Source organism: Chinchilla lanigera, unplaced genomic scaffold (assembly GCF_000276665.1).
Source record: "Chinchilla lanigera isolate Chin_1 unplaced genomic scaffold, ChiLan1.0 scaffold00042, whole genome shotgun sequence".
NCBI lineage: Eukaryota > Metazoa > Chordata > Mammalia > Rodentia > Chinchillidae > Chinchilla > Chinchilla lanigera.
In genome coordinates this window covers 13,091,599-13,112,819 of record NW_004955443.1, presented here as the reverse complement: position 1 = coordinate 13,112,819, position 21,221 = coordinate 13,091,599, and the positions used below count along the sequence as shown (strand labels likewise).

The window sequence follows — 21,221 nt, the reverse complement described above, 5'->3', positions numbered from 1 at the left end:
ATTAATTATTTTGATTTCAATATGCTTTTCCATTGCTAGTCTACAAAACTTGTAGAAGGCCATTTTCTTATTATTCTTTCTTATTAAAAGGACTTGTTTTTAACATCTTTCCAGACATAAAAGGAGGACTCACCCTCAGGAAATGTGCAAGAAAATGCACCATAGAAATCTGAACAAAAATGATGACAGCAAAAACACTTTCATTTTCAAATTTATTTCCAATATTTGGAATAATCTTCTTTTTATCTTAAAAAACCTTTAGTGTCATCAGCTAAGAGGATAAAGGAGATGTTTTTAAGCTCCTGGTGTTATCCAGAACATAATCTGTTTAGAAATAAAAGCAGCATTAGGAAAGTGGTTGAACAGGCTTTGCCTGGACTTTCCACAGTACATCAGTCTATGCACACTTAAAGAAATGAACTTTCTTTAAATCTTCTAATGGTTTTTGGAAGCACTCTAGTAAAACAACAGCTCCTCTCAGTTACTCAATGCATTAAATATATTTCTGCTCCAGTATCTTCTTGCTAAGTGTTACCTTTCTCCTAATTGGTTTTCTACTCACATGTATAGCTTCATAGCTGTAGGCAGAATATATTTTGTACAATTAAAGAAAAAGTATTTTAAATCCACAAAATTAAAATTTGGTTCCAGGCAACCTTCCAGTGTTTCCCAAACTGCTTTTCTCATTAAGCGATGTGTTACCGTTAAATGACCTCTATTTTTAATATTTGACTTCTCTTTTGTACACACATTAGACTCTGATACTCATTCATAAACCTGCCATTAGTCATTAATATTTAATGATAATCCATAGATTTAGGGACCTCTGTGACAGATTAGAGAACTTGAGGGTCAAGAACTGTCCAAGGTCCTACCACATAAAACCCCCATAATTTCTAGCACTTTCTGTGTGGCTCCCTTGGTCTCTTATTTGATCTCACCCTTCCGGCCCCACCCCTTAGCATCAAGACCCTCCCAGTGCTGCAATGCTTTCTTTCAAGGGGTATGTGCTATACCAAGTAATGGTGCTGGTGGCTGCTTTAAGGAGATATTTTCATGGAGAACAAGCACATATCTGCATCCTGTACTCTGATCAGAAAACAGTGTGGGCAGTCCTGTGGCTGTTAGTCCTTTCCTGGGCCTGAGAGAGCTGAGGTGGCAGTCATCTGGCCCTGGGTACTATAGTTTTCATTGTAATTTTCATATATTTTTCCTTGATTATATTAATTCCAAATTATTTAATTTCTTTGCTGTTATTTTGAAAGGTATTATTTCCCTAATTTTTCACTCATTGAGTTTATTTTTAGTGTATAAGAATGCTAAGGGTTTTTGAGTGTTTACTTTGTATTCCACTACAGTACCAAATTTGGGTATTAGCCCTAGAATTCTTTTGGTGGAGTTTTTGGGATCTTCTATATAGAGGATCATGTCATCAGAAAATAATGATAATTTAATTTCTTCCTATCCTATCATACCCTTTTTATTTCTTTCTCTTGTCTTATTTCTTTGGCTGTTTCAAGAACTATATTAAACAGAAGTGGTGATAATGAACATCCTTGTCTTTTTCCTGATTTTAGAGGGAAAAGTTTTAGTTTTTCTTTCTTTATTTAATATGATGCTGACAGTTGGTTTGTCATAGGTGTCTTTTATCAGACTGAGTTGTTCCTTCTATTCCTATTTTCTTTATTGTTTTCATCTTGGAAGGATGTTGGATGTTGTCAAATGCTTTTTATGTGTCTATTGATATGATCATTTGATTTCTATACTTGCTTCTGTTTACATGGTTTATTAAATTTATTGATTTGCATGTGTTGAACCATCCCTGCATCCATGTAATGAATTCTTGTTGGTCATGGAGTATGATCTTTTTGATTATATGTTGCATGCTGTTTGCCTGAGTCTTATTGAGGATTTTTGCATCTGTGTTCATTAAAGAGATTGATCTGTAGTTTTCTTTTTAGTCCTCTTCTGGTTTTGAAATCAGACTTATGCTTGCTTCCAGGAATGACTTTGGAAGTACTGTTTCCCTTTCAGCTTCATTAAAGTTTTTTCAGGGTACTGGTAATAGATATTTTCTAAAATTCATCTAGAATTTTGCGGTGAATCAATTTGGACCTCAGCTTTTCTTAGTTGGTAATTTTTTAAATTGTTTCTTCAGTGTCATTGACTCATACTGGCCTTTTGAGTGTTTTCATATTTTTCTTGTTTCAGTTTTGGTAGTTCACATATGTGTAGGGATTTGTCCATTTTGTCTGAACTTTCCATTTTATTAGAATACAGATTATCAAAGTAGTTATTGATAATCTGCTGGATTTCAGGTTAATCCATTGTGATTTCAATTTTTTCATTCTCAGTTGCATGGATTTGGGTCTTTTATTTCTTTACCTTGGTAAGATTACCTAAGTGTTTGCCTATTTTGTTTAATCTTTCAAAGAACCAACTCTTTGATTCATTGATTACTCTTGTTTCAATTCAGAGTTTTATTAATTTCTGCCCTAAACTTTATAATTTCCTTCCATTTATTACCTGTGTGTTTGGATTGATTTTGTTTTTCTAGGAGCTTGGGGTGCATCATTAGTCTATTTATTTGAGCTGGATCAGTTTTTCTGATGTGGGAATTCACTGCTCTGAGATTTTCTCACAGTACTGCTTTCATTGTGTCTAATATGTTCTGATATATCATACTGGCATTATTATTTGATTGTAGAACTTGTCTAAGTTCTTCTTAGACAACCTTAATTCAATATTAATTCAAATTCAATTCAATTCAATTCAATCTTAATTCAAAATTAATTCAAATTCAATATTAATTCAATATTAATTCAAATTAGACAATCTTAATTCAAACTTAATTGAAATTGTCTTAATTCTTAAGACAATCTTAATTGTCTAATTTCATCTGTGACTCATTGATAATCAAGAGAATATTGCTTAATTTCCATGTATTTGCACAGTTTATGTGGTCACTTTTGCTACTGATTTCTAGTTTCATTTCTCTATGATGTGATGATGTGCATGGGATTATTTTAATTCTTTTCTATTTATTTAAAGATGCTTTATTGGCTAGTATATGGTTTATGTTTGAGAAAGAGACATGTGCTACTGAGAATGTGTATTCTGTTTTTGGATGGAACACTTTGTAGGTGTCAATTAAGTCCATTTGTTTGAAGGTTTTCTTCAGTTCTGATATTTCTTTGTTCTTCGTCTAGTTAATCTATCTGTATATTTGTGTGAATAATAAGGTCCTCTTTTACTACTATATTGGGGTTTGTCTCATTTTTCATGTCCAATAGTGTTTGTTTTATGAAGTTGTGTGTGCTGGTGCTTGGTGCATATATGTTTATATTTGTTACCTTTTCCTGTTGAATTGTTCCCTTGACTAATATATAGTGACCTAGTTTGTGTCTTATGATCAGTATTAGCCTGAAATCCACTTTATGTGACATTAGGATTGCAACTCCTGCTTTTTCTGGGCTCTTGTTGAATAGAATATTGTGTTTTCATCCTGTGATTTTTAATCTGTGTTTCTTAATTAAATGTGTTTCTTCTATACTGCACATTATTGAGTTTTCCCTCCTTTTTTTTTTCCTGTAACAGGAATCGAACTCACAACCTCACACTTGCCAGGCAGGTGCTATGCCACTGAGCTGAATCCCCAACTCCGAGTTTTCCCTCTTGATCCATTTGGCCAAGCTACGTCTTTTGATTGAGAAAATGAGATCATTCACACTGAGAGTCATTACTGAGAGATACTGATTTATTCCCGTCATTGCATTATTTTTCTGTTGCTGCTTTTCTCATTTACACCCTTTTGCTTAGCTGCTTGTCTCAGCAAGTCAATTCATTCTTTTTTACTTACTAATACTGTTGGCTTAGTTGTCTCTTTCTATGATACCTTGAGAATTTTTTTTAATGTGGGTTTGGAGGTCATACATATTTTGAGGTGCTTCTTGTCATAGAAATACTTATTTCTCAATTAATGTTGAAGAAAAGCTTTACATCATACACAAGTAAGATTTGGAAGTTGTTATCTTTTAGGGCTTCTCCACTCTACTGTTTTCCACCTGCCTTTTACCCATGGTGTTTCTCTAACTCTCCCATTCCCAGTTTGCAACCTCTGGCTTCTCATTCTTCTAGGTGAACCTGAGCTCTGGAACCAAAAGCCCTGATAAGGTTGAACTGTTCAGCTGTCACAGCAGTAAGTATAGAGTGTGTGTGTGTGTATCTTATGTGAAGTTTATGATGTAGAAATGAGGACTTTGGTCTTTCATCTGGATTTCCTCATTCCAGGTAGGGGGTGGGATTGTCAAAAGGACGGGAAGGGAAGAGAAGAAAGCATATTCTCAGGGCTTTCAAAGGACTCCAGGACAACATTCTGTGACCCATTTTCCCCCTTCTGAAGTGGAGGGGAGCATTTTCTCAGGAGAATCTATCCACTTTCTCTCAACTCCCACCTACTAATTCACCCTTCTAGTTTAATACTACCTTCAATTGTGACTTAGAAACAGCTAAATCACCTGCTGAGATTGCTTTAATAATCTTACCCTGAAGCTCCATTCCCACTCTGAGCTAGTGTGACCCAACAATTTCCACTGGGGGTGTCCATGCACAATCCTAGCGTCTCAAGGTTGGGAAGCAACCTTGCCTGAGCTGTCGAATGCTAAGCATTTCCAGACAGTGCTCAGCCTCCAATATGTGACACTCTAACAGTCTTTTAAAATAGGTTATTCCAGTAGTTTTATTTGAGAGGTGAGAAACAAAGGAAAGAAAAGTCAAATAACTTGCATAGTTATAAAGAGAATGCCATGCCTCATAGATGAGAAAATCATGCGTCAAACTCCGTTCTCATGTTAGTCTCTGATTCATCTTTCCTTAGTTGAAGTTTAGAGAAGGTGTATGTCTCCCAAAGTACTGTAAGTAGTGTCTGATAAGAGTCGTCATTTCAGTCCAAATTTCAAAACTCTAATTCTAGCCTCATGTCTACTTAACTTCCATAAATTTCTTCATGGTGCTTAAAATAAATGTCATCAGCAAGTACAACACTGTATAACATAGTCATCAGCTCATCATCTTTCAAAACTTTTGTGTAAAAGGATTTTAAATTACCTTTCTATGAAAGCTGCATGTAAACAGTTGTCAGTTGGAGAAATTCACTGGGGAACATTTTCTTAACCTAGAATTTTGCAGAAGGAGAAATATTTGTATTTGGGGATTAAGGGGATTAACTTTCATTTTTCTCTTTAGCTGATATATTCTGGATTGACTTTCCTTACTAGTAGATAACATAGGTGATTGAAATGACAGCAAGATATATTAGTTTGTATGTCTAGATTAAAGAAAAAAACTAATGTGCAAAGAAGCTTAAGCATTTTTTATTTATTTCTAAAGTAAAACATGCTCCAGAGAAAAATCTAACATCTATGGAATGCTGTCACAGTTGAGATACTTTCACTAGGATAACATTTCATTTGGATATCCAGTACATATTAGACTACATTAAGCACTGCTGTTGTAAAATCCAGAACTTGGATTCTACTCTGCATTCATTAGTAGGATTTCAAGAAGAAAATATTAACAATTTGGAGTAAAACCATGGTGTGTCTGTTAGAGAATGGGGTGAAAGTGGGCACTCTGTGGTGACTTTTATCTATAGGTGATTTTTCCTTTTCTGTCTATTTTCTTGATTCTTTCTCTTCTCCCCCATATCCTACTGCAGGACTTAGCCTTTGGACAAGTTATGCTTGTAAGAATATTTCTAAGCCTCTCCTTCCTATTTTACCTCTCTCAAAGAACTTTGTTCTGTAATTCAGCTTCACACCTTTATTTTCAAAGCATTCATGTTACCTCTGTTCCTCAAATGTTCTCCACCCATAAACTTCTCTGTTCGTATGTTAAATAATCCCTTCACTTACCAGTGGGCCAGGTTCAGAGAAAGGAGGGAAGGAAAGGTAAAGGTGGCAATGAGAATGAAAATGATCAAGGTATGTTACATGCTTCTATGAATATGCAAATGAAACCCACTATTGTTTGTAACTAATATACAATAATAATGATAATAATAAAGACCTCCATTTTCTAGTCTTGTAATTAAAAAATAAACACTGTCTTTCTAAGCCCTCTATGTACATTTACATCTAATTTCTTTTTCATGGTTGACACTCTAACGTATAAATTACACATTTTCTATTACTATAAGTAAGCTATGTATTTTTTTACTTTAATCCATAGCCTGACTCTGCTAGGTTTGATTTACCATAACTTCACCAAAACATGAATACCTTGTGGTTTAAAATATTAAACAACTTTCCAATTTACATTTTTAATAAGTGACTGAGCTGAAATTTAAACAGTTAAATTTGAGACCCAATTCTCTTAAATGTTATTCTGCACTATCTCTAATTCTGCACTGTTTTAGGGGTAGACATGAGGTTTACACCACAACCAGTGCTGTGCATAAACACCACAGAGACGTCAAGACACCTTAAGGAAAGGTATCAGTGTGAGGGTTAGTAATTAGCAAGCAGTTGTGACATAAAGACATACGGTGATATTAAGGCAAAACATAAACAAAAAACAGAACCCCACATTGCCCAAAATGTTATGAGATCAGGGTAAGATATAGACAACATAAAATGTAACATGGAGCGAGAACTCTATTAAATTATACTACTTCTTGACCATAAAATTTTAAGTAGTAAGTAGCCATATATTCTTCCCATGTGAAACAAGAAATAAAACTACAGGAGAATTTGTATCAGAGTTGTCATTGTAAGAACCAGCCCTGAAAGAAATACCCATGTGAGCAGAGAACTGGAAATGGACCAGAAAGAGAACAGCGGATTGTGCAGTGTGAACTCACATGGAGAATGAAATCTGTGACGTACAGAATAAGTTTCTGACTGGCAAGCGCAAGGCTGTGCGTTCGATTCCTGGTACAGGAAGAAAAACAAAAACAAAAAAAAACCAAACAGAGTAAGTTGCCACTATTTCAGAACCATAGGGTTGCAAGAGTCTAACTGATGTCCAATTTCATCTATATTTATCAATGGAACAACAAATCATTGTATCTTATGGCTGTTTACTGATCTTTCTTACCATAATTTCATTGATCCTCACATTTGTGGAGTGTTTGCACACAATCATTACATTCACTGATCTTTCAAAATTATTACAGTGTAAACGTTTAAAATTCTATTCACTTAACAAATACCTGCTGAAAATATATTAGTGCATCACACTTATTGTAGCTAAAATTGAAGATTTCACAACCATCTTACATATTGTGGAATATGAGGAAAACTAGGTCAAAATAAAGTGGCAACTTTGGAGTAAACAGTTTTCAGAGTGATTACTTTTGTAAGAATTAAATTCTTAATACTACAGTAACTGCACAAAATGGATGCTATTTTTATCCATTTTGGCAAGAATAAGTGTGAGCTTCAGAGTGAGATTTAGTACCTTTTCCTGACACTTGTCTTACTGCTTAGACCTGTCTGGCCTTGTAGTTTATGGCTGTGCTGCTGAGACCTCATCACCTACCTCAGTCTTGAAAATATAAAACCACAGCTGCGTCTCATGGGGCCAGTAAAAGGATTTGTCTATTCTTTGTACTCACCATAAGTGAGCCAAGAAAGAAAAGAGGTAAAAATTGTGCACACTTGGTTTTAAACTAAATGACACATACAAATGAAATATATTAATTTCCTCCCTAAAATGTTCTAGGAATATTTTATTAAACAAAAGATGAATTGCTAAAGTGGATGAACTGTGTGAATGTTAACATGTTAAAAACCAGAGGGCTAGGGATATTGCTCAGCAGCACGAGCACCTGCCTGGCAAGCTCAAGGTCCTGAATTCAATTTCCGGTTCCAAAAACAAATAAATAAATAAAAATTAAAAAAAGAACAAGATGTGATGGCATATACCAGTAATCCCAGCACTAGGAGGCTGAAGCAGGAAGACTGACAGAAGTTCGAGGCCAGGCTGGGCTGCATAGCAAGTTCAAAGATAGACTGTACTGCATAGGGAGAACTTGGCTCAAAAAACACAAACAAGCAAACACAACAACAAAAATATGTTAGGCTAACTGCTCGGCTGGGGAAAACACCTGTGTATGAGAAAAATATTGTCTTCATAGGGCCATAATTTTACCATGCCAATCTTGAACAAGTTATCTATATCAGAATAATCCATAATGGAAAGAATTTTGATCAGTAAACTTAAATAAAATGTCAATGAAAATCATTGGCTATCTCAATATGGAGATTTCCTTTTATTGCCTATGAATTAGAGGGACATAATTTGAAAGTAGGGGAACTATTGTGAAAAGATTAATATTTTGGGAGATACATGACCCTTATAAATCATTACTTTTCAGTAAAATGTGGTAATAACTGCCCTGCCAACTCAGGATTATTGTGAAATGGGAAGATAAAATCACATGAGAGACAGTAAAATTGTAAAGTAGAAGACTTGATGACAATAAGTTAATTTGTGATTTCTGGCTCAGGAAGTCCATACCCTTTAGAAATTCCAGTATTTTACCTTTATACATGTTTGTAGATGTATGCGTGCATGTGTTAACACATGTTCCTCACATTTGTAGGCAGAATAATGTCTCCACCCACCAAAGATTTTCTATATTCTAATTTCTAGAACCTGTACACATGCTGTGTAACATGATAGGGAAACATGATGCTATATCAACCCTGACAGAAACCTAGAGCCTTTAGCAGCTCTGTTCCTGAAACTCCCTTTGCATCTGCAAGACTCTGGCAAAGTCGAAGGGCACACTGTAAGTGGATAGGGACCAGACTGTGTGTCTCACAGTGGAAACTGAAAACTAGTGCTATCTGTAGAAGCTGCCTTCTTGCATGGATGCTAAAATGATTGTTTCCCAGAATACTGACCGTACAGTGAATACAAGCTAATGATGCTGTTATAACCTTGCGCCACATTGATGTTTTGTATGTGCCTGAGTAGCCATGATAAACATGTTATGCTGTGGAATTTCTCTTGGGTCTTTGTGACCTGACTATTATGCTGTGCTGATAAACATGTTGTGTTAGACCAAGATAATATTTTCCTTAAAGGACATAATGAAAAAACTAGCTGTCCTTGTGCACTAGAGAAATGCGTCATCTGCTTGATCTGCTGTCCTATACCAATCGTGTAAAACCACCTCAACCTTTAACTTGTATCCCCCAATCCGAAGCTGCCACTAACTATCACCCTATTACCACCCCTTCTTTGTGGTTTTTGTGCTTAAATACATTGTGCTTAGCTTGTGAGGCGCGCATTCTCGGGATCGATCCCAAGAGTCTGCGTCAGTCAGGCCTGCTAATAAAGCCTTTGCTCCCCAAATTTGGAGTCTCCGAGTCTTGGCTTCCCACGGGGGTCATGAGACCACCACAGATGCCTCTGCTATATAGTTTAATCTATAAAACTTTCTCTTTCTGATGGGTGGATGTGGAACAGAGCAGTGTGAAGTGCTGTGGCTCAGTATAGTATCCACGGGGCACTCCAAGTTTTCTTTGGCAGTTTCCCTTTCCAGCATGCAGCCACAAGACCCTGACTATTTCCCTGCCTCACCCATGCTTTCAGGCCTTCCAGGAAGTTGTTTGTCCAGCTCATCAATTTAGCATTCTGAAAAACTTCTGGAGTCTTTGGTATCTGCTCCTGGACCTTGCTCTCTCTGCAAGTAAGTCTCAATTAACTTTACCCTCTTCTGTGAATGTCTCAGTAAACCTCATGCCTCATAAGTCATCTCTAGTTACTTTCTTCCATTCAGCCAACCCACTACCTTCCCCAGTACACCTAGGCTGTGAATAAGACATAAGGTTTCAGATGGAATTAAGATTGTTTCTCAACACATTTGAAAATGGAGATAATATATGGATTATGTGAGGAGGTTAAAAATAATCACAAAGATTTTGTAAATTGGGGAAAGGAAAATGGAAGAGTAAGTAGAGCAGTGTTTTCACATGTGAAAGATTTAACTGGCCATTGTTGAATTTGAAAGTGGAAAGAGGTCATGAACCAATGATCTTAGCTATTATCTATAAATGGACAAGCCAAAAACAGATTTGTAAAGATCCAGAAGGATCATAGCATTTCCATCATCTTCCTCTTAACTCACAAAGACCCATTTTGTTTTTGTTTTTTTTTGTTGTTGTTGGTTTTTCTCCGGTACCAGGAACCGAACTCACGACCTTGCGCTTGCCAGGCAGGCGCTTTGCCGCTGAGCTAAATCCCCAGCCCCAACACCCATTTTGAATACACGATTTTCAAATAGTGAGTTGTCAGTGTTTTAATTGATCAAGTTTTTGATATCTGTCAGAACATCAATAGGAAAAAATATACAAATACATGAAATTATCCCGTTATATTGCATAGAAGAATATGCAGTATTTATAGAAAATAAAAATTTGACAATATGTTGCTAATTAATGGCACACAAAATATTTCACAAGCATTCCTCCCATCCAAAGAAATAAAAACAGAGGAGAAGGTCATCTCCAGAGAAAATGACAACATTGAACTAAAACATAAATGAGTGAGTCATTATGGAAGGCATTTATCAAGCTCTGAAATATGTTTCTGGATCATTTGTTTATCATTACTATTTTGGTGTACAGGGAATAACTGCCTGGGAAAGAGAAGATACCTTTTATTGATTAATAAACATCAGCTTTCTTTTTCTTTTAATTCCCGGCAGGTTTTTTAAAGTGCTTTAGTTGTGAGGGAAATACAAATACACACATATTGTTAGTTATTGTAATAGATGCACAACACAGTTACTGGGGAGACAAGAGAATTCACAGCGTGTCCAAAGGACAAATAGTCAATATTCACAAACTGCATCCATTATTTTTGGCTGTTTCCAAGCCAATAACATATTCAGCTGTGGTGAGTTTTGATGTTGTTAACATAATGCTCAAAGAGAATTAACACTTCCAAGCAGAATGGTTTTATCATAAAAGGAAGAGTGGGTAGGGAGGGGGGAGGAGCAAGGAGAGAGATTCTGAAAGAGACAATGGGTTCTGCCTCCATCTGTCAGTGTGCTAATAGTTGCTTCTATAGCAGCAGCAGGTTTAAGTCAAGAAAATCAGGCATTTGGATGATTCACTCTCATATCAGCTGTTGTCGTTTGCATTTTACTTCTGCTCATTATCTTTATTAGGTAAAGGGATTGAACATCATGCTGTTCATTCAAAGCAATTATTGAGGGAGAAAACACAAAATGTGCACATAATCATTTAGAAGCCAATAAATGACAAAGGAAAGAGAAAGGATGTTAAAATAACAAATTTTTATTCTGGTACACTTTGGAATTAGCATTTTGGAAATAAATAAAATTTTGTGCATGAGAGTGACCATATAAAATGATGATTGTTATAATAATTGACCACCATTTTTCCAGGGTATTAGGAATTATATTTAAATAGTTATCAACTAAATTTTGTATTGTATATTGTCAGCTCATCTATCCTCTCCTTTCAATATTCTTTCATAATTGACCTTTGCATTCTAGTCAGGAATGCATCAGTAAATGCTTCTCTTTGGGCCTGCTTGTGTACCTTTCTGAAGTCTGCTTCTCTGAGTCATCAAGATTTGAAATCTAGCCTTCCTTTAATTACCTATTTAAAATTTACTGCCTCTGTTACGTTGCACTTTTATAAAAGATGAATAATTATAAATAAAGGGTGGTAGAGAAAAGAAGTAGACAGTGAACTATACACAGAGATTGAATATGAAAGTAAAAATGGAGTGGCCAATAAACAGAAAAGTAAATGGGTGATATAATGTAGCATTTTAAAACTATCAATAAAATTGAATAAATGAGGGGAAGTTCATATAGCCTTTAGCAAACTACAGATGTCTCACCTATAAAACTATTATGATGTTATCTTTAATAGATCATAATGTTCATTCACTGAAAATATTTTCCCAGTTATCTCATTTGATCCACATACCACCTTAGGTGGCACTCCCCACTTGACTCTTATTTATTCAATAAAAGCTACTCCTGTGCTCTTTTTTTCACTAATCCTTGAGAGAAATATTTCTCAATACTTCCATGACAATGGTTGTTCTGAATTGTAAACATGCTATTACTCTGCTATATGATAGACACATGAAAAGGCAATGTGTTAAACTAAAAGCATTCTTCTTTTTAGTCATTACAAAATTTCCTGAATTAACAACAAAGAAAAACTAGGACAAGTGGACTTTAAAAACATCAGAATTATAGGCTAAATCATGAAAAAATTTAGCAATTTTCAATGGCCTATAGGGATGTGCAACATCTAAAAGTACTCAGAATATAATTTGAAATATGCAAAATATGAATACCCTGTGGCCATTGGCTCCCCTTTTGAAAAGTTGAGCAAATTACGTGTCACCAGCATGTGCACACTTATATAGAGGGCAGCCCACAAAAATCTATATATGTTTAATTTTTTGCTGTAATCTTCATATGATTATTGTACTAAAGAATCAGATAACTTTCTAGACTTTCAAACTCAAATATACACATTTATAAAAGAAAAATATAAGGTGTTATACTGGGTAAGCATCTCTGATATGAAAATATGAAATCTAAAACGCTTCAAAATCCATTTTGGATTTCACACATACCAATGTTTCAAAATCTGATAAATTCCAAAATCTGAAATACTTTTGATACCAAGCATTGCTGATAAGAGATACTCCACTTCTTTAAACAGACAGGGCAATCCAGTTGGTGATGCCTTCGAGGAACAAGGTACTTAAGAGAACTATCAAAGTGAGCTAATCAGTTTCCTTGTATTTTCTGGCCAGTTATAAATATATTAAAAAAGTAGATGAAATAGTTAAGGTTAAAGTAGCTACATATCTTTATGCACATATGAGATACATGTTTGCTAACACTTATTTCACATACTATACTTATAGTTAGATCTGACGATGTATTCATGCAGTGTATTGTGATATCATTTTATTATAACCTATCTGATCTTTGAGGCAGGTAAGAGAAATTAGACCGAGCAAATGATGTTTTTAAATACAAATATACCACTGTATATAATGCTAATTCCATGAAGTTATTTGTATGTATACACACACACACACAGATATATGTACACACATATATATATATCTTTGTGTGTATAGAAACAAATTAAAGATGACTAACAGATAAAGTCTTACTATGAGAAATGACTGCATCACTTCACTCTATGAATGAGATATCAACTAGCCTTTCAGGAGCAAAATATAGATGCTGAAAGAATGTAATTGCCCCGTGTATTAGCTAGAATTCTTTAGAGAAATAACATCAATGGAAAACATATGTATAATCACGTAAGGTGATTTATGAGGCAGTCTCACAGGATCTGAGGGAGGAAAATCCACAGTGGCCATCTCTAGGATCAAAGGTAGAAGGACACACAGTGGTCATCTGTGCAGTGGGGAAATGGAAGATATAGTATTTGCTCAGCCTGAGAAGAGAGAAATTCCAGAATAAGAGTGATCCAGGAGGCAATGCTAATTCCCTGTCACAGGCCTGGAAGCTTACTGGAGAAATGCTGGTACAAGTGTGCAAAGAAGGTTGATGTAACTGGACCAGGAGTGTACAAAGGCAAAACCAACAAAGGCCATGCCCACCCAAAGAGACAGGAACTCTCCAAAAATGGGCACACTTCCTGTTTCCCTTTTTCTTCCATCCAAGCATATGGTTTGGTGCTACCCACTTCTCGTGATTTGGTGCCCTTCATGTCAATCATCAATACACACATCTAGAATTGTGCCTTATTAATCTGCTAGGTATTTATTACCCCAGTCAAGATGACACATCACAATTAATGGTCACTCCCAATTGCTATGCTATTCCATTGTACTTTTCTTTGTACTCTTTTCCTTTTTTAAAAATAATATTTATTTATTTTTCTTAACTAAATGTATTGGCACATTTTCAGTATACATAATGATCTCATTCATTGTAGGGATTTTGTAGCTGTAGATGATATAACTTGATACTTTTTTCTCTCCCATTTCCTTGCCCTCTCTTTAACCCCTTTTCCACTTCTTATTTATAAAAGCTTTTTTTTCCATTTTTTCCTCCTTTCTCATCTTTTTCTTTGCCACCTCTTCCTTTCTTTTAGCCCCCTCCCTAGTTTCCCTTTGCATTTGAACATTTTCTTCCTATTGGTGATGCCACAATAATATCTCTGTTAAAAGTGACAAGTTCACCTGTTGTAAGCAATTAACATGCTATACAAAAAACAAAATGTGACTTCATAATTTATGAAAATGTAACCAAGCATTCTAATAGTTCTCAAAACTAGGGAAAATAACTCCTCAGCCTAATAAAAAGAGACACAACACAGAAAATTAGTACGGCTTCTCTAACCTTGTGCTTTATGTACCTTGTGTTTTCTCAGACTGTGTCATTTCCTGGACTCCAACTGATGATCAACGTTCTAACTGCCCAAAAGTCTCTTGGAATTCTATCCCTGAGTTAAATCCATGCTATTTCATGATATTCTTTTTTACTTCAGCTGGTTTGGAGTTTCCACCAGTCTTACTCAAGGGTTCTCCCAAAGTAATGTAATTTTGTTTCAGCATTATTTTTTTTCTGAAGTAGGCTGAATTCCATACATTCACTACATTACAAACTTACTGAATGTATTTTCTCATTTTTTCCTTGCAACAAATAAGGATGATATATAGAGTAGACATAAACATATTCTATTTCACTGAAATATTAACTAACTAGTTAATTTTTCGCATACATAAGCAACAATAATACATGCGATTATACCACTAGAGTAGTGCTGACTTTATGATTTTGTGTTACTTTCAGTCATTTTAAACACAGAACTGTCTCCTGAGGTATGGTCCATCAGTCACTTTAGATTGAAAGCTTTTGCTTCTGGCTCTTTGTGTGTTTTCTTCCTTGTTTTTATCTTTTACAGGAAGAATAAACCAGTGGGTTATGACAGTATCCTTATTCTATGAGACCCCACCACTGGCATGCAGAGCAATCAACTCACCAGTTTAGCAGGCTCTATGACAAATGTACAGTACTCCTCTAAAAGAAGCCATGCTAACACTTGTTTTCATTTTTAACGTCTTAGATTTTCATTGCCAGTGGGCCTTTTTGCTTAATGTTCTTTGTGGACTGCTCTGTGACAGATACCATGCTCTCCTAGGTTAGTGTTAAGATATGCCTGATGAAGGAAGGAGACACTTTGTAGGATTGGGACTGTTGTATGGAGTATAAGTATCCCATCCATATTGAAAGAGAACATATTCTAGATTACAGTGCATATATTTAAAGAGCTCAAAAGATGGAGTGGCTGTAAGATGCAGTGCAGTGTGTGTATGACAACTTCTCAATGATTAGTTTAGCATCACCAGAAGATAAAATATTGTTGATATTTTTCTTCATACTCCAGCAAGAGTTTGCATTTGTGTTCTTAAACAAGGAAGCACAGTGCACTGACAATTTTTATGGGGTCACTGCATAAGTCCTTTAATTGTGGAATTCTTTTGTATATACTAGTGGAGGCTTTGTTTCCTTCTTATAGCTTTTTCAATTTTTAATGCATTAATGCATTTTAGAGTGCATAATGTTTATATTCATGGTGTAGAGTTACAACATGCACATAATACATTCCCATTGCTTTTCTCATCCCCTCTCCATCACTCCGTCCCAATTTCATCCATCTCTCAATCCCTATCCTTCATTTGTACGTGTTTGCAGAGCACATGGTTTACATTCCTTGGGTGCAGTCAGTACATGTACACAATACATCCGAATTCCTTTTTTAGTTCCAAGGCAACAGTTCTGGTGACATAAACGATCACGACATAAGTAGTGATATAACAAAGGAGGAAATGACCTACACAGTAAGAAGATCTATTCTGTTTTAATAGAAGGTAACTTCAAAGAACTATAAACTCATGATTAATAATCATTTTATCATCTTTTCTTATATTGAGTAATATCAAATGAACCAGGAATTGCGCAGTTGACTAAGAGGAATAAAAATAAAGGTGTCTTTAGCTTCCAAACAAGAAAAATTGGACCTCTCCATCTTTTTCCCCCAATAGACATCAATAAACATAGAATAGAAAACTGAAAGAGTAAATAAAATCTGAAAGGTACAATAGATATTGTGAAAGGGAAAGAAACTGTTCAAAAGGAAAGAACAACTGGGATGAGGCAAAGGAGAAAAGAAAAAAAAAAGGGAGAGAAAAAAATATATAGTTAAAATAATTGTACTACTAATTGGTTTATTGAAGGAACAGTTAATGCTTAATTTTTTGATCAATTTTGCCTACCTATATCTGGTAATCTCAACAACTAATTTGAAAATAACAGTATGCAATATAACAACCATTGGTAATTGCTTATCATCTTGTTTTGAAATTCTGTATCATTTTTAATCTTTTAAAAATTTTTATTCTTTTTAAAATTAAAAAAAATATTCTTTGTGTGCTCTTCCTCCTAAAAAGAGTACTTTAATGCAATTACAAACATTAATTCATCACTTTTTTTCTTTTCTATACTATAATAGTTGATTTTTAAATACTAAAGTTTATTAAAGAAATGTTTAGATTTTTAAAAAATGAACAGAAAAGAAAAACTAGTGTTAGGGCAAAGAAATTGTTTAGACAAAAACAAATATCTCCTCTCTGCTGGATGGTATCTTTGTTGACCAATCCCTGATTGTCACATAGATGCTTAAATTTTAAATATTGCTTTCATCCTAATTATTTACATAGACTAGACACACACACACACACACACACACACACACTCATATACACACAAGCACACGAACACATTTGCACACAAAATAATCACCCAAGTTGTTACATGCCACATAGGCAGAATCATGCAAGGACACTTATTGTCTTATGGACTCATTTGTCTTACCACTCACACACCTGCTCTATCACTGACGCTGCTTCTAACTTTAACTACCCTCTGTTGTATAACAAATGATGTCACTGAAATGGCAACATAATTACAAACCCCATTTTTATTGTACTATCTGCACAGAAGACTCAGACATTTTTCTTTTTATTTTATCAATATTTTGAAGATGATTTCATAAATCTACTTCATTCCATAGGGAACTAGGATTGCATTTTACCTTTTTAAGTGTGTCAAAAGAAGAAACAAAAAGAAAAGAAACATAAACATTACACATAGCATTCTATGATTGCTTAAAAAGTACCATTTGGACGTGAAAAATTTAAGATATAAAGTCATACTTCACTGTGTTCTAAACCAGTGAAGAGATGAATAGGTGAAGACAAGTGAAAATAAATATATCATCTGTAGTTCTGGTGATTACTTTTGGTCTTTTTTTTGTTGATGCTGTTTTGTTTATTTGTATGTGTTTTTGGATTTGTTTTCTTCCGGTACCAAGAATCAAACTCACAACCTTGGGCTTGCCAGGCAAGCGCTTTGCTGCTGAGCTAAATCCCCAGCTCCAGTTCTGGTGATTTCTAAGTTAAAGTTTACTAATTCTAACGTTAGAATCAGAAAATATTATTGATACAGTCTCAGAGAGATAATCACAGACAATCTTTCATAATGGCAGAATGCCTTATAAAACGTAATATGGTGCATTTGTTTCATAAGGGCAGCTCTGTCCAAAGTAGAAAGTGCACAGCACTCCAATAAGGAAATTCCCTTTTCCCCTTGAGAAAGACCGGTGAAAATCATCAAAGATCAGTAGTATTGCTGCCTGATGTTCCTCTGTGTGGTTTCATAATTTTCATTCACAGACTATTTCAGTATTTTGAGAGAAGCACTAATAATTAACTAAGTTCCATGTTAAGGTGAGAAAAGCGTCCACATCTTTCTTTTACTACAGCAAAAAGTTACATTCAGCATTTTTAGGCATTATTTTGTTTCATAATTTTATTTGTGTGAGAGTAATAGATATGCAATTATATCAGTGGAGCTGTGAATAATATAATATGTGTTAAGGTTTTTTTTCAGAAAATAATATAAAGGGAATTTTACCAGGATAATGGAAGCTGTCAATCAGATAATTTTCAGGAAGAAGAAAAAATTGCTATCACTATAATTCTCATATTCCAAATAATATATAGCCATAAAATAAGTAGTAAAATAAATTGAGATAAAAAGGGGGAAGAAAGGAAAAGAAAAGGATACTTAATTTGTATAACAGCTGCCATTCAAAAAGTGCTCCCATTGACTGATTTGGCAAGAACAGTTCTACAAGCATGACATCAGAGCTAATCTTTGTGTTCTGTAGAGCTACATGAATGAGTAATCGATGAATTATAGGAAACACTACAAAGAAAACAGAAATAGGTAAGTGGCTGTTAATACACAATTAAATCCTCTAATAGCCCTAAAAATATAGGTAAAATTTTGTCCTTGATGATAAATCTGCAAAGAGATGAAAGAAATTCGTCTAATTGTGATTTTCTCTCCACCTCTGGGTACCCTCTATCAACAGCTCACTTGATGAAAGGAATCATCAAGGTTGCCATTGTGGTTCAACAAAGAATAGTTACCTAGAAAATACATTAAATGGCTTTGTTCTCTTGAGAATGATTTTGTTTTCAAGGCAAGGTATTTTTCCATCACAAATGGAGAATTTGAGCTATTGTCTTTAAAAGCTTTGCCATCCTAAAAGTACCATTGAAATAAATTGCTGTACATCTGGGTATGATCTGTTGATTCCTTTCTAGTAATCCTAAGTCTCATATTCAAATGATTGTATTGTGAGATATAAGTCTAAAAGAATAGGCACACAGTGCTGTCATCAAATGCAATACAACATGACTGAGTACAAATTACGGATATTGTGTTTATCCTTCATTTTATACCTGTTCTTCTTACTGTGAATGAAAAACATAAAACAATTTATGAGGAGATAATTTGTGAGAAAAGGAAACAAAGCAGCTGAGAATTCTTAAACTGGAAAATTGAAAAATATACCATCAATTAAAGTAATTTGTTATGGGTATTATCATGAGATAAATAATGATAACTTACTCAGATAAAATCTCTAATGGAGGATATACATAGATTATGAAAATACTCGTTTATTTTTTTAAATTTTTAAACAAACAATCCAAGGGAAAAAAGATTGCTATAATTTAACTGTATTGTAGTTTATTTATATTTCTAATACTTGATCCCTAAATTGATATTAGAATGCAAGTTGAATTTTATTCATTAGGTTATTTTTATAATAAAATATAAGTTAACAAACGTTAACACTGTCTTAAAGAGATAGTGCATGAAAATTTTTATTTGAGTTTTTAAACATTTAAATCTGATGTTCTTTGACAGTAAATTATTTTGTTTGTACTAAATGCAAAAACTAAATGTCAAATATAATAACAGGCTTTCCTTTTATAAAATGGAACTAGGAAATTTTCAGGACACATGGCCAATCATTTAGCTTTCTTATTGCATTAATTGAAGCAAGTACTCCTATTTGCACATGGTGTAGGAAAATTATATTGTTATAGAAAGGGAAATTATACTGTTAAAGGTACTTTGAGTACATTGAAAAATTCATCTGGGTGATTTTTCTGAGTTCTTGTCATTTTACAATCTTAGCCTTAAGACCTAAATCCCATTTTATTACAAAAACTTGGAATTGATTTGTGAAAGAAGACGGATAGTCTTCCTTATTCTGTGATTCTAGGGTACTCAAAAGTACTGTATTGTTCTAACATAAAGCTTTTATAAAACATTTTTCTCATATTTCATTTTCATTCATATCTTTAAGTCCTCACTCCTAGTTTTCAGAAATTTTGTAGCTTTAGGAAGGTAGAGGAAGAAAAAGGCCCACATGACATTCTACCTTACCTCCTTTCTTACTCTTTCTTGTCCTTATCAAGCAAAGGAGAGTGAATTGGCTGGATAACTGACAAGCCATCGGTATCCTTTCTCAGTTTAACAATGAAAGCGGTTTCTACAAGGAGATAGAAGATTATAAGGCAGCGGGGCCATTTACCTGCATCTGGATCACACTGACTTCTATCCTTCTGTTCCTGGGTCCTGGAATTCTTGCCACCTTATGGCCGTCACTTTGGAAAGCCCTTCTTAAGAATGTTGTGTGGGGGCTGGGGATTTAGGTCAGCGGCAAAAGCGCCTGCCTGGCAAGCGCAAGGTCGTGAGTTCGGTTCCCGGTACCGGAGGAAACCCCCCCCCCAAAAAAAAACAATGTTATGTGGATTTTTTGTTTATTTACAGTCAAATTGAGTTACAATAAAATATTTTTTCTCTTAGTCTTTAGTATGTACAAGACAATTACACAGAACAAAAAAGCAATACAAAATTTATTTGAGACTATACAAATGAAGAGAGGATAAACTCAACTCTATTGGAAGAAAGGAAATGAGAGAGTTTTTAAATGCTGAGGTAAACCAGTACTTCAAATATTGAGAGACATTCAGGATGAGGGGTTAGGCAACAGGACTAACCCACCTGTGCTTGTTAATTGGAGGTATAATTTGACTTTCCACCATGGCTGACAGATAGGGGCATTATGTGGCTTGGTGACCGTATTTCAATGGTAGCTTCTAGGTGTTTGAGAAAGAGCCTTCTGAGTTTGAAAAATGCCAGGAGTCTGACCAAAAATGGCAACTCATGGTGTAAAAAATATTTCCAGTTGGAATTTTTTAAAATAAATGTTTTAGGTATAAGGAGATCAGGAACCAAAGTCTATCTAATGCTTAATCTACTGAATGCTTAAACTGTGGAAGTAAGATTAGAAGATACCACAACCATCTTGGAAAATGAAAAACGAAGTAGTCTGAGCAGAGCTGAAAATGGGAAAAAGAAAATTTTTGTCCCTGAATTTTTCTTTGAGTATTAATCTAGGAAGATCTATAAACAGTGTTCTCCTCTTGAGCTTGTCATTATTATGAAACAATAAACTTCAAGATGGTTTTGAATTGGACTAAATTTTTGGAGTCACCTGTAAACAAAGGACACCTAAGTAATAGGCACTGTTCACAGGCACAGTCTCATATGTCATCTTGTGATACTGTCTTGCGTCTCTCACAAAATACAACTTCATTACCGCTTAGAGGTGAGAGGCACAGAAAAGCACTGGTCTGTTTCTAGTCTGGTTTCTTGTCTCTCAGTCATAGTGATTTCTATAATGATAGGTAAAAATGGAAACATCTTAGGGTAACTAAAAAGATATAGAAGGACACATGTCTCC

At 34.7% G+C, this 21,221-nt stretch overlaps 1 pseudogene; it reads right to left on the bottom strand.

Annotated features, from left to right (window-relative positions):
• The window catches only part of LOC102005312, a 75,091-nt pseudogene extending 55,163 nt beyond the window's left edge, over nt 1-19,928 (bottom strand).
• Between the last annotated feature and the right edge of the window lie 1,293 nt (nt 19,929-21,221).